This window comes from Lipotes vexillifer, unplaced genomic scaffold, assembly GCF_000442215.2.
Source record: "Lipotes vexillifer unplaced genomic scaffold, Lipotes_vexillifer_v1.1 scaffold605, whole genome shotgun sequence".
Taxonomy (NCBI): Eukaryota; Metazoa; Chordata; class Mammalia; order Artiodactyla; family Lipotidae; genus Lipotes; species Lipotes vexillifer.
In genome coordinates, this window is record NW_006774406.1 from 1,485,698 (window position 1) to 1,499,630 (window position 13,933).

The window sequence follows — 13,933 nt, forward strand, 5'->3', positions numbered from 1 at the left end:
TGCTAACTTGAGGGTGGAGCCCTCGGTGAGCTGTCCAGGGGCTGAAGAAGGCAAGAAGAGCCTCAACCCAGAAGAAAGAAAGAATAGTAGCGTCTCTCCAACAAACAAACAAACAAACAAATACCTGCACATTAGGAGCTACTGATGCCAGGATTCTGTCCCCGGCAGTTTCTGTTAGACTTTCTGGGGGTGGGTCCAGATATCAGCATTTAAAAAAAAAAAAAAATTCCTAGGCAGTTCCAGTGTGTAGCCAGTATGGCGAATCCCGGATGCGAAAGGAAAGTAAAAGCCACGTGACCCCAGGTGCCAGGAAGGATTGGGAGGAAATATGCCTGTAGCTCTCACTCCCTCCAAGACCTGGTCCAGCTGCCCCTGCTCCACAGCGGTGAGCCTCCTTCCTGCCTCTCCCGGCCCCTCCTCGGCTCTGGGAAAGACCGAGGCTCCCAGGTCTCCTCCACAAGCCGCAGAACACAGAGCGGGGGAGGCTCTGAGGGGCTGATGCTCCACACAGACTACAATCAACGCTGCTTCCTGCAGAGGCGCCACGTAGTGAGTTCTGCCCAGAGCTGAGGCTTCCTCGTTCTACCACAGAGCCAACCTCCAAAAGATGCTCATGTCATGATGAAACAGCTTACCTACAGCTCCCCACAAGCCCTGCTTCTGGCCACAGAGAACAGTGCCTGGAGCTTGCGGTGCAGGGAACCCTGCAATCTGATTTCTTGGCTGCATGATTTGGGGCAAGCAGGACCCAACGGCCCAGGAAGCAGGAAAGGGAGAGAAGTAAGGTTGAGGACAGAGGGGAGTGCTGTCAGCCACAGTGGGCCATAATCCTCTGCCTGCAGAGTGTGGAAGACTGGCCCTGCCCCTCTCCAGTCCCAGCCCCCTTCATGCTGCGTCCGGCTGGTCCTTGGCATCTTGCTGGGTGTATGGTTTACCTGGGTGGGAGTGACCGCGGAGGACGGACGTCCTGAGGCCTGCAGTCCCCTCATTCTCCTGGTATGCGCGAGTAGAATGTCAGTCTCTCCTGGGGTTTTCCGGAGAGAAAACCATGGAATGCAGCAAGGATGTAACCACATAATGGTTTGATGGAGATTTTCAATTCTGTGCTATGATTTGTTTTCCTATCCTCTTTTCTCCCCTCAACATACCCCGATTGATACTGACTTGAGTTGAGTGGAAAGAGCAGGGACCAGTGGTGGTTAGAATGTTTACACTAGTGAAGAGTGTTTTCCCCGGAATTTCACTGGTTTGGTTTCATCGCTGAAGGCAAAGAAGCACTAGCTTTAGCTGCTGTCCTCTCTGGGACCACTTCCGGTAGGTTTCTGGTAAAGATCTGGTGACCGTCGCTCGGAGAATGCTGGAGAAAATAAGCTCCGCGTATCCCCAAATTAGTTACCAGTGGTTGCACGGCATACCAGCCAGACCTTAGTGACACAAAAGAGCCAGTTTTTCTTTCTCACCATGCTGTGGGGTGGTAGGGACTCATCTCCTGACCTCGTGGGTACAGCTGGGACAGATGGGTCTTTCTATCTGCTTGATCTTTCGTCTTGGACTTCTTCCTGGCATGATGGTCTCAGGGCAGCATCCTGAGATGACCTGGCAGATGGTCACAGGGGGCACAGGAGGAAGCTAAAAGGCATCTTGGGACCTCAGTTCTGGAATGTGAATATCACTTCCACTGCCTTCAGTTGGTCCAGGCCAGCCACAGCGGGAAGCGCGCCATCTCTTGATGGAAGATGTGGCAAAACATCTGGGGCCATATTTAAAACGTCACAGGACTTCTAGTTCTAGGCACTAATCAACATTTTGAGTCAATTAATTCTTTGTTCAGTGGGGTGGGGAACAGGGGAGAGAGGACTTTCCTGTGCATTACAGGATGTTTAGCAGTATCCCTGACCTCTACCCACTAGATGCCGGTAGCATCCCCACACCCCAGTTGTGACAACCAGAAATATCCCCAGACATTGCCAGATGTCCCCGGAAGGAGGCAAAGTCTCCCCCCAGTAGAGAACCACTGATCTGTTCCAGGTGTTGATTTCTTTTTCTGAGATGGACTCTCTATTTCTTGGTATCAGCACCTACTTTGTCAGAACAACACTGACTCAGAGCTGCCTGTATAAATTAATAGCCCTGTCGAGACTAACTCGGCCAGAACAAGAAGTTCACCAGCAGAGGTATGCCCCTCCGCTGAGCAATATGAAACGTATCATCACATTTGGACACTTGTAAGCATTAGGAAGCAATCAGCTTTTTTCTTTCCTCCCTCCCTCCCTCCCTGCCTTCCTTTTTTCCTGTTTCCCACAATCAACATCCACTGATTTTGTTGGGCTCTGTGGGGCCACGACAGGCTTGTGGGGGCCTCTTCAATGAGAAGGAAGGAGAGTTTCAGTGTGTGGATGGGAGTGGAAGAAGCAGCTTACAGTTTGCTAGGGTTGGACTTCGTTTCTGTTCACATATTAGAAAGATTTACCAGCTGTGACATTCCTAAGGCACACAGCTTGGGAGTAATATTTGTAGAATGGTACTTTTTATGGCAGCTCTTTATTATTTCAACAATTGTTTATTCCCAAGCAATGATTAATTTTTAGCTTTTTCTTCATTGTTCCCTTCCCCCAAATATGAGAGATGCAGTAATCATTACCAAATAACAGGCAATCTTAATATCTCCAAATATCTTAATATCTCTTAATATCATCCAAATGCTGGATGCATTTCTGGTTTGAAAATGGCATATATGCCCCTGCTTTAACAACCCAGCTTTTTTTCCAGCTCGGTGGGGCTGTTTGTGCTGATGCTAATGTCACCTGAGAGGTGTTGCTGACACCATTATTTCTTGAAAGAGACTGAAGGACCCAGCATCTTTATGTTCCGAAAGCATCCCATTTTGTCATCTTGGTTCTTTGATGTTGCCAGGCATTACTGAACTGTGAGAAGCTGAGAGGAAATTCATATTCCACAGAAAATTTACTTTGCTCAGTAAAGAAGGAACACAATATTGGGGTAGAACTTTCTGTTTACGGAACTGGACGTGCAGAGCGGCCAATGGTGAAAACCACCAGGAAGATGCCATCAAGACACATGTCCCACGGCAAAGCCCTTGCGCCGCTTGCCTTATAAATAAAGGGCTCCCCAGATTTCTTTGTTGTTGAAAAAGAAGCTGATTTGGGGAGCTGGAGCCAGGTTGCTCGAGTTAGGTGACATCGCTAACACAGCTACAGCGCCGCCTTCACAGCCCTGATGAATTGCTGCCAGATTGTAATTGGAACCTACACGTGAAAAAGACTCTGACGTCTATAAATAGTCACAACCCAGCGGAAATGTAGCAGCTATGGAAATAGTTACTGCAAATAAGAACTTCCTTTAGAAAGCTGCAAATTCTTTTTCCTTTTTTTCTCTCTTCTCTTCACCCCCGTCAACTCTTCGTGTCAGTTCATATACCTGCTTCCTTGTCCCTAGAATGATCCCCTAATCTACGTTTGCAGTACTGTCCATGCAATATTTGCTCACTTCTGTTTTTCTCCAAAACTGGGCCAAGTTTCTCCAAAACTTGGTTTTCAAAGGCTCTGGTGTATATAATTTAAATTTTCATCTTCATTAATGTATTGGTTTAGGTCCTTAAGTTCTAGGGCCCAGAGAGCTATTGAAATCACCTGACAGGTGTTTGTTATTGTACCTCCTCGGGGGTTGTTTACTGTACCCAGGTGTCATTCACCCCAGCTGTAAACCTTCTAAATCAAGGGTCACATTAGATCTTTGAGATAGATGCCTGCTGTTTAAGGGGTTAAGACTTGCTTCTCAAGAGCCACAGGCCTCTTGTAATACTTGGAGAACCCAAGGGCCCCGCACCAAGGAGAATATGTTGACCAAAAATAGTTTAACATTGAAAGATCTCCAGGCAGGCTTGGGCCCTCATCTTTAAACAAAGCATGGGCTTCACTTTTGAGTTCCTTGTGTTTCAAATGGTTGAACAGTCTTGCCTGTGGCCAGTTGCGCCCATTTCACCAGGACCAGCATGTGAGGGGGCTCAGTATTTTCAGTCATATGAGACGTGATTGTATCATGTTAGGCAGAAGCATGGTTTTCTTAAGTCTTTATCTGGAAGTTAAACACGGTCAAAGGGGCGCGTATCAGATGGCAAGTCGAGGACCGATGGAGTCTGGTGTTTTTCACCTGTGTCAACTAGGTTAAGTTGGATCTTTTTTTCCAGAATATACGGCCCTGTATAATTCTGAGTTAGGAATTGGCCCAAAGACCAATCTGCAGGAGGAGGAAGAAGGCAGCTGCCATTATCCTGGGAAGAGGAGATGATGTTACAGCGGGCGCCGAGGTGCCGGGCGCCCGCCTCGCCTTTGCTCACCTCCACCGCACGCCCAGCTCTTCCTGACTGATGACTGGGGGGAGGAGCGGCAGCTCCAGGCCCACCCCCAGACACTTGGTGGTGAACCCCATGGGTGTGGGTACACAGGAACCCTGCCTAGTTCAAAATGATGTGTCAAACCAGCTGAAGGAATTTTGAGGCATGAGTGGGAGAAGAGAGCTCCTCTCAGGAAACCCGGGCGATTGCTGGCGACTGTAGCGCCGGTCACCGTAGCTGGCATTTACTGATCACCAAGTGTGTGTCAGACACAGGGCCTTATATACCGCATATCATCTATTCCTCGCAAAAACCTTCTGAGGGAGGTACAGTTGTCATCCTATTTTGCACGTGAGAAAATTCCGGGAGTTAGGTCAGAGCTGAAAATGCATGTTCTTAACAACTATGGTGTATATATATGTGTGTGTGTGTGTGTGTGTGTGTGTGTGTCACCTCTCCACTTGTCACACATTAAAATTATTTGTTTATGTATACGTATCAGTGTCTGCCACTAGAGTATGATAGTCCAAGGTCAAGAAGTGCATCCTTTTCATGTTTTCATTGTTAAAATACATGGTCTGAAAACTAGAAAGTTTATGATAAACATTTGCTGAATAAATGGACACATAAAAGGGATGGTGGTGGGAGATGTGATCGGCCTTGGTACCACAGGTCAAGAAAAATTGGCAGGGACCCTTGCAGTGGACTTCTGTTCACGTTGTCAGGATGTGAGCCTAGCTGCATAAAAGAATTCAGAAAGAATACAGAGTGGGCTTATGCTATTGATGGGCATAGTAATGATAGAAAGAAATGTTTATTATCTAGCTTGCCTCACATTTTGATCAAGGGGAGAGGGGCAGCCGGGGAGGCATTCGTTTTATAGAAAAAGCATAGAATATCTTGAAACATGGCAGTGATTTTTACTTTAGGGAGCATGGATATCTACTCAACAGTAGGGGGAGCAAGATGCAGAAAAATCTAAAATTGTAGATCACTAAACAAAAAATGGGAAGCTCTCTGAGTCACCTAGGGGTAAAAGCATGAGCAAGTGATTTTACAGAAAGCAGTCTGAAAATGGGGTGTTGATAAATTTTAAAGACTGACTCTTCTGTTGAAAATGGTTTTGGAATTGCTCACCAGGACAATTCTAGCACAAAATGGTTCAGGGAAGATTTCACAAGGATCAACGTAGGTGTTCAATAAGGATAAAGCAGGATAGATTGTTTTTAACCTAAATCAAATGATTCATCCTTTGACAGTGGTAAAATTCCCACCATGTTTATGCCAATTAGACCCAGCCTTGAACCCTTTATTGCGGTCTGTGGAAAGCCAGAATTGAAGTGAAAATTAATGATGCTATTTAAATGAACTACCCTAGGCATAAAATAGCATGATAAGATAAAATTTGCATTGCTGTTGCTGTGTTTTGCTTAGCATTATATTCTACCTTGAAATTCAAGAAGTTCATAGACTGGTTCTAGGAAGACTAAACCAGAGAAAAGCAAGTTCACATCAAGTGTGTGAACTCCACCCAATGACTGTTTATGGTGTGACACTTTGAGTTCTTCAAACACTCTCCCTAGAAAATCTTCCCTTGAAAATGCCCCCAACTGGCATTGGAACAAACATAAGCTCTTTCAAAATTATTTTGACCATCTCTGAATTTCCTAATTAGAGTCTAAGAAAAAAAAAATCCTGTCTATTTAAAAGGAGCGACTTAGTTGCATAATGAATTATTCCTATTTTATTTTAATTTAATTATGCAAATCTGGTATGAAATCAATTCCAGTGCCTGTAAAATTGACATTTGTTTGTTTTGTTTTACTTTCAGGGCTTCTCTCTAGTTTCATTAAGCCCACTTGGCAAGGCCCAGAGCTTCTAAAACATTCAGGCCTTCACTTATGCTCATAATATTGACTATAAAGTGCATGATGAAAATACAGGCTACTTGATAGGAAAATCAAAATATAATATCCAAAGTGGCCATGAAGTCTTACATATCTACTTTGCCACTATAAATATGAGCACCTTTTCTCCTAAGCCTGGGCTATGACAGAATTCTATGATGTAGAAATTAAGTTTTGGTATTTGGTGATTTTCTTAAGGTTGCAGTCTGTGTCATAAGAACTATTATCTGCCTGAAGCTAGGTTTTCCTACTACGCTGCTTTTGTTCATAGACCTCAAGATAATGCAGTAAGTTGAAAAGTGACCTTGCTCCATGTTGCACTGGGGCCACTGGTGCCCATGTGAATACCTCTGAGATCTCCATTCCTCTGTCACTTCTGCAACTCAAAGTCCTAGGAATCTTCCCACTTGATATTTTTATCATCAGTCCTAATGTTCATTTCAACAGACTGATTCCCAAATCTGTTGATACAATTCCAGGCCAAGATCCGGACATCAATCTCAGGCACTCATATCAGTTTCAGGAGATTATTAAAAATGCCCCAGATTTTAAGAGGTCCTCTGGCTTATCTTCTCAACCATCTTCCATTCTTCTGCCTTGAAGACTGATTGCATGGAATACTTATCAGTCAAAAGATATAATGGCTGGATTATTTATTCTGAGACCCTGTTTAATATTTTATCACTGTCTTTCTTCCATGAATTAAGTGTGCTAAACAATACTGGGCAAGAGAGAAAGCATTTAAGTACAGATCTGCATTGCTGTTGCAGTTGTTCTTCCTAACTTGGGCAAGTGAAATCAGAGTTGAATGAAACAGGACTGTGACACTTCTAGGACCTCATCATTTTCAGGGGATACAAACGGCTTTGCATTCAACCACCAGCTCCAGGGCTTAGAATCCAAAACAGCCTTTTAGAATTGGAACTTACAGTTGCTTTCCAAATGACTGTGGGAGCGTGGCTAAATAATTATACCTCTCAACCATTGTGTAAACCAGTTTAATTAACATTTTTCAGGCATGTCACAGTTATGCAATCACCAAATAATTTTCTAAAATTATGCTGCATTAGAAATCGCCACACATCAACTTAGATTATTTTTACTCATGGCTCTAATCATGCCTGAAAGAAGTTTCTTCTTTTCATACCATTTTATTTCCTTATTTTTTTTTTACTATTATTTGGTACTTCCATTGAAGATGATTCATCCTTACAGACTAGCCAGATGCTCTGTTCACTTTATTTGTGTTATGTTTAATTGCCATCAACTTAATCAAAGATGGCAGTTTTTTTCAAGCAGTTATAGCATTATTAAATTTCTTTTTCATTCACTTTATAAATAAAAGAAATCTTGGAAAGCATCCATCCCTAAATCTCGACTTAGAATATATCATAAAAATAAAAGAAAGTTTTTAGGGTCCAACGTCCATGGGATTAAGAAAGGAGGACATTGCAAACATGCATTTTAATTGTGTTTTGGTAGCACATGTTTCAAGAAAATATCATTCAATTTACTCTCTGAGAAGATATAAAAAACTGGGCACAAATAATTATTATTAGTAAAGTACTCAGATTACTCTTTGGGCTCCATTAAGCCTATTACAATTATTATTATGACTGTTACTATAAATGCTTTCATTTTTTTTTCTAAAATAGTAATCCCAAGCAAGACTAATAAATCAAGGAATGTTCTGAGGAATAAAGCTGAAATGAAATTAGGAATACAAATGGAAGAAATTGTACAACCGAATGTGCAAGCACCGAAGTAATATTTTGTGCTCCAAACACATTGAGATGTGTGCTTATATAAGCAGAAGGATTAGCATTTAGGTCACCAAATTAGTCTTTTGAATTTTCTTGCTCTATCAAGAATTCTGTTTTCTTCCTGACATCTTTTACCATGCCAAATTAACTGTAGCACTTTAGCTATTTCCACATTTTAAATCTCTTACCGATAAATACATCTCTATGAAAGATTTATTTGGTGGCTTGGATAATGACACTGCAGTTGATAATATATCCGTTGAACTTGATCTGTAATAGAAAGTGCTTTTGCAAAGTTCTCACTTTGATGGATTAGAAAAAAGAATGAACACACTTTATATTTTTGCCTTGGCTGTTTACACACTAAAAAGATTTTGAAGAAATCAGAATGTGCAAAATTCAAAGGAAGAGAATAATACTTTTTTTTTTTTTTACTTTATTAGAATATTTGTATTGAAGAAAGTAGATTTTTCCTCTGTGTTTTAGTTTGCAGCTCTATGCGTAGATGAAGCAGTAGGCTGCATTTATTCAGGCGCCAAACCATCATCCTGGCTGAATCAGGTTTCAGTGACTGTCCCAGAATGACTGTGGCTACTTAGGAATTTAAAAGCATAGTCTTGGGGCTGTAGTCCATAAAGAACACTCAGACTTACTCGCTCTTGTTTGCATCCGAGACAACTAGGCCTTAGATAATCTTTCCTTTTGCCATAAACACTGATGTGGACAAAAATAGGAATGGGATGCTTTATTAATAAAGATAAATTATCTTTGCTCTGAAATAAATGATGTTGCAAATTAATGTACAAATGCATTCATTTATCACGTCTAGATTCTGGAAAAATGCCCTGCAGCCTTGATAAAATAGCCCTGAGTTCATGCTGTTTCCAATCCTCACAGCATGTGGGTCAGCACGACATTACCACCATGCTGGAAGCACACGCACAGCACTGCCACGTGGCTGATTCCCCACGCAGTCTCATCCCCTTTATACCACGAGAAAAATGATTTCCAGAACTTGAACATTTAAACTAAATGGTTACTTTAAAGCAATGTATGATTCAGCAAAAGTAATTCTTGCTCATAAAGGCAGCTTAGGTCTGGTGAGAATATGGTGAGTTCGCATGTACTGATACCTCACAACTAAAGAGTCCTACCTGTCAAGGTCAGTTATAAATGGGGCAAAATTAAATGTCTAATAAATATCTAATGGCAGAGTATATATTTTAAGTACTTTAATGCCCAAATTACTTTAATCTTGATTCCAAAAATGCTTCTACTAGTTATAAAGGGAGATATCTATCTATCTGTCCATAGATAGTTTTGTTGTTTTTCATTTTTTTTGAAATAAACACCTCGCTCTGTCTGCAATTGTGGGGAGTCTCGGAAAAAGACACATTGTGTTATGACATTGTGTTATGACAGTATAGCTCGTTAAATTGTGTTTTCCCTCCATGCGGTTGCTCAGGCTGGTCCCACTGTTTGACACACCTTTCCCACCTTCTTGCACCCAGCTGACATCTTCATTTCTCAAGATTCAGCTGTAGGTTCCACACGATAACTCTCATAATTCTTACATTGTACTGAAATGATTGGTTACGTGCCTGTATCAACAGTACTACCGCAAACCCCATGGTCTGGAACTGTGTCTGCGTCATAGCTTCACTCCTCACACCTAGCACCATGGTGCCTGCCTGCCTCCTGACCCTCAGTTAAAAATCTGAACTGATCCAAAAATGAATTAGGTATTTTACCCAAACAGCAGCAGCTTCAGCTAAAGCTGTTTATTCCTTCAGGTGAAATTATTTTCTTTTAAGTTATAAGCTATATAAAATGGAGTAAGGCAGTTACCACATAACACAAAGGAATGGCCAAAGTCCTGCACTGAGACAAAGTAGTTTTTTGGCCTGTCTTGCTTTGATGGACCTAATACACCAGTTATAATAACTTGTGTACTTTCTCCCTTTGAAAGTATAGACATAGTTTAAAGATAGTTGAGTTCCTCAACATGAAAGCAATTTGTAAATGTGCAGATAAGTTTCTCTTCTTCATTATTGAACATTATTAGACGTTTGGCAATCCCTAGTATCAAGCAGATTAGTGTCAATGATACAATGTTATGCTGAGTTTCTTAAATATTGGAAAATATACTCCACCATACATTTGCCAAAATAATATTTTCTAAGGAATAAAAGTTACCATAATGTTTCATTGTGAAACACTCCTTGGCATACAGATAATCTGCAAACAAGGGTAACCAAGTGCTCATGTGTGAAACAAAAAGTTTTCCTAGCCTAACTTTTTGTTTTTTGTCTTTTCTGCACGATGCTGGCTCTCCCACATCTGGATCTGCCCCCTTGTTTCCTCTCTTGTGATTGACAGTCAGCCTTCTCGCCCTTAGCAGGCCTCAGTCACAGTGTGGGATGAGGAAGCCAGGTAAAGCAGCACAGGTGCTGAGTCAGGCACAAGCTTTACGATACTCTAGGTGAATCTGCTTAACTTTGTTTAGTCTTTTGACGGCAATATTATGAGCAGAAAAAACCCTGTTATTTTAGTAATGGTTCAGCCAAACATCCTGTTTGCCCTACAGGGCCAGTTTAAACTTGAATAAATATATTTGAGATGCTAGAAACCTGAAAGGACCCTGGCTCAGGGGTGTAGCCTAAATTCCCAGGACGGGGCCATTTATAACTCCTGCTGTGGTTCGTGCCTAGAGGGACCCACCACCTGACCAGGGCTTTTCTGCCATCAGAGAGAAATAGCACACACAAAAGAAGTTGCTCCCCGGGTCTCTGGAGGTGGCAGGTAGCTGTTCGACTAGAGCTGTTAGTGCAGATGGACTCCCCAATTTGTGGTGACTTAAATCACCTATAATTTTCGTATCCACTTAAAGTCATTCCTTTTGAAGAAAAGACCTAGGAGATGATTTCCCTAGAGAGACAGGAAAAAGAAGCACCTCAGAATCCTTTTCAGAGTCTGTCATTCAAAAAGTGAATTTTGGGGCTTCCCTGGTGGCGCAGTGGTTGAGAGTCCGCCTGCTGATGCAGGGGACACGGGTTCATACCCTGGTCCGAGAGGATCCCACGTGCCGCGGAGTGGCTGGGCCCGTGAGCCATGGCCGCTGGGCCTGCGCATCCGGAGCCTGTGCTCCGCAACGGGAGAGGCCGCAACAGTGAGAGGCCCGCGTACCGCAAATTTTGAATTTACTTATTTATTTTGGATTTTTAGTCCAAAATAAATAAGTAAACAAACAAACAGTCTGGGTCTATAGAAAACAAATTCCACAAAGATCAGTCCTATTCTTCGTGTGACTATAAAATATGTGTGTGTGTATGTGTGTGTGTGTGTGTGTGTGTGTGTGTATACACACACATATATATAATATCTTGGCAAAAATAGTATTCTGATCAAAATACAAATTCATATACTTTGTTCTAATTTAATGTTCTTGGCAGGGTTTTCCTTTTTTCCAGTTCTCTAACTCAAAAAAAATGTTCAAAACTGCAGAAAAACTAGCATAGAAAAAACGTTTGTTGAGACAATTTTTAAAATCCAAACACATCTGCTCGTCGCTTTAAGTCTTCATCCAGCCTTTCTCCCAGCCCGCTCCCCTCACAGAAAGGGGTTGGGACCACGGGGGCGCGGGGAGAGGGGGGATAGCCTGGCCCTTCTGATGTGACCAGCCTCCATAATCATGTCCAGAAACAGCCAAGTTACCTGGTTTGCGTATTCACTGCTTGTATATAACATTCTGACGCCAAGACCATGAAGAGCACACATCCAGCGCTCCTTCATTCCATGGTCTACTGGCATGGCCTTGCAGAGGCCTCAGTCCTCACTTCTTAAGTTCTCTTCTTTCTAATATGCCTGAATTACAGAGACTTTTCAGTACAGTAAGTTATTGGTTGTCCCTAACAACTGAGCAGTAAATTTAGCCTACTAATTACCTTTCTCTATTTTGCCTTTAATAATAGTAGTTAACATTTACTGAAGGTTTATTTGTGCCAGGAGTTGTTCTGAGTTCTTTAAGTATATTAGTTGATGTACTTTAATCATTAATTCTGTGCGTTAGATGCTCTTTATTACCTCCACTTAACCCCTGTCCAGTGTTCTAATCCCCACCCCCCAATCAGGCTTCCAGCCACCATGCTGTGCTGCCTTACTCTTTAGATGTCAAATCTAACATTATTCTGTTAATAAATAGGAAGGCCATATGAAATGATTCTGTTTAGCAGTTGATTCTATTTTAACTAAAACTTTAAAAGCTTTTAAAAACACTTTCTACGTGCCAAGGTCGTTGTAAGCACTCTACACAGGTGTGAATTCATTTGATCTTTGCACCAGTTCTATAAGGGTAGGTACCATTATTAATCCCATTGTATGAGGAAGGAAATGGAGACACGGAGACATTGAGTAGCTTGCCCATGGTCCCCCAGCTAGTATGATAGAAATTCAGGGTGTGGAGGCAATGCATATGCCAATTGCTGCAATTACTTTAACGTTCTAGTCCTGCCCCTGCTGTTTGCCTTCGAACAAATTATTTCATCTTTCTGATTCTTAGCAACCTCATTTATGAAGGAGGGGGGCTGATTCCGTGATCTTTTAAGATCTCCTTAACAAACCCTGCAAAGTCGCATTGAAAAGCCTCGTTTATGCCAGTCTGAAGACTTAAGTGCAAACTCCAGCTTTTAAATGGCTGTGCATTCTGATTCCTCTGGATATCTCCAAGAATGGTTTCTGGAAAGGGATCAAGCAGGATGCTAAAAATGTAGAAAATATTTCGATGGTCTCCAGAAATGCCAGCTTCAGCTCAGCATGTGCCAGTGGGTACAGATAATCCTCAACACTCTGTGTAAATCCTGGCTCCACCATCCACCAGCTGTGTAAGCTGGGTGAGTACTCCATCATTCTGATCTCAGTGTCCTTCTCTGTAAAGTGGGGATAATAATAATCCTACCTCCATAGAGCTGAGTGAGGACTGAGTGAGGAGTCACCGAGATCATACGTCCAGAGCGGGCAGAAGAGAACTTGGCCCATAGAAAGTAGTAAGTAAACACTTAACATGATTATTGCAGAAGCTCTCTGCTCCTGTGAAAGGGAAGGATTGCGGATCGCTATGGTCGTAACTGCAGAGGATTCCTTTCTGAGGTCTCATAGCAGCCCAGCTCCTCCCAAGATCTGGAAAATTGGGCTCATTCTTTATCTCCAGCTTAAAAAAAAAATCCAGTTAAATTGCTTAATGGTTAAGATAGATGTTTGCTGAAGTTACTTAATTTCAGAGGGCCTGTGTCCAGATCAATACGAGCTAGAAGTTTTTATTTAATCTGATTAATATAACAAGGCAATCAGCGTTGTTAAGCCTAGTCAATTGGTTGGACTGCATTTTCTAAAGTTTGTAAGATATAAATATTCTGCCTGCCCCTTAGTTAAACTAAGAGGAAGTGGCTTAATTATTTGCTAAACGTTTTATAGTATATTTTCTGAGGACTGGAAATAGCATTTTAGAGGACTAGAACCTATTTTCCCTTTTAGACAACTCATCAAACTCTCTCAGTATATAAATTACCCAGTATGCAAGGTAATGGAGAAGAAAAACTAGGAAATTTTGAAATACTTTTGTAAGTGTGATGAAACAATTGAGACTTGAAATTTAACGCTACCTGGAGGTATGATTATACTCACCTGTCACCCTTCTTAGAGGAAACTCACTTTTGCTCTATGGAAGAGCCAAATAAATTAATCCACAGCTTTAAGGTGTGTTATTAGCTTAATGCAAATTCAGTCTGGGAAGAAATTAGGTCCTTCCAAAATTGACCACAGAATGTGACGCTGAATGGTAGTTTATGACGTAGTATATCATCTGGCAAAGCTGTATGTGTACAAATATGATGCGATTATATCCGGGACAAGAC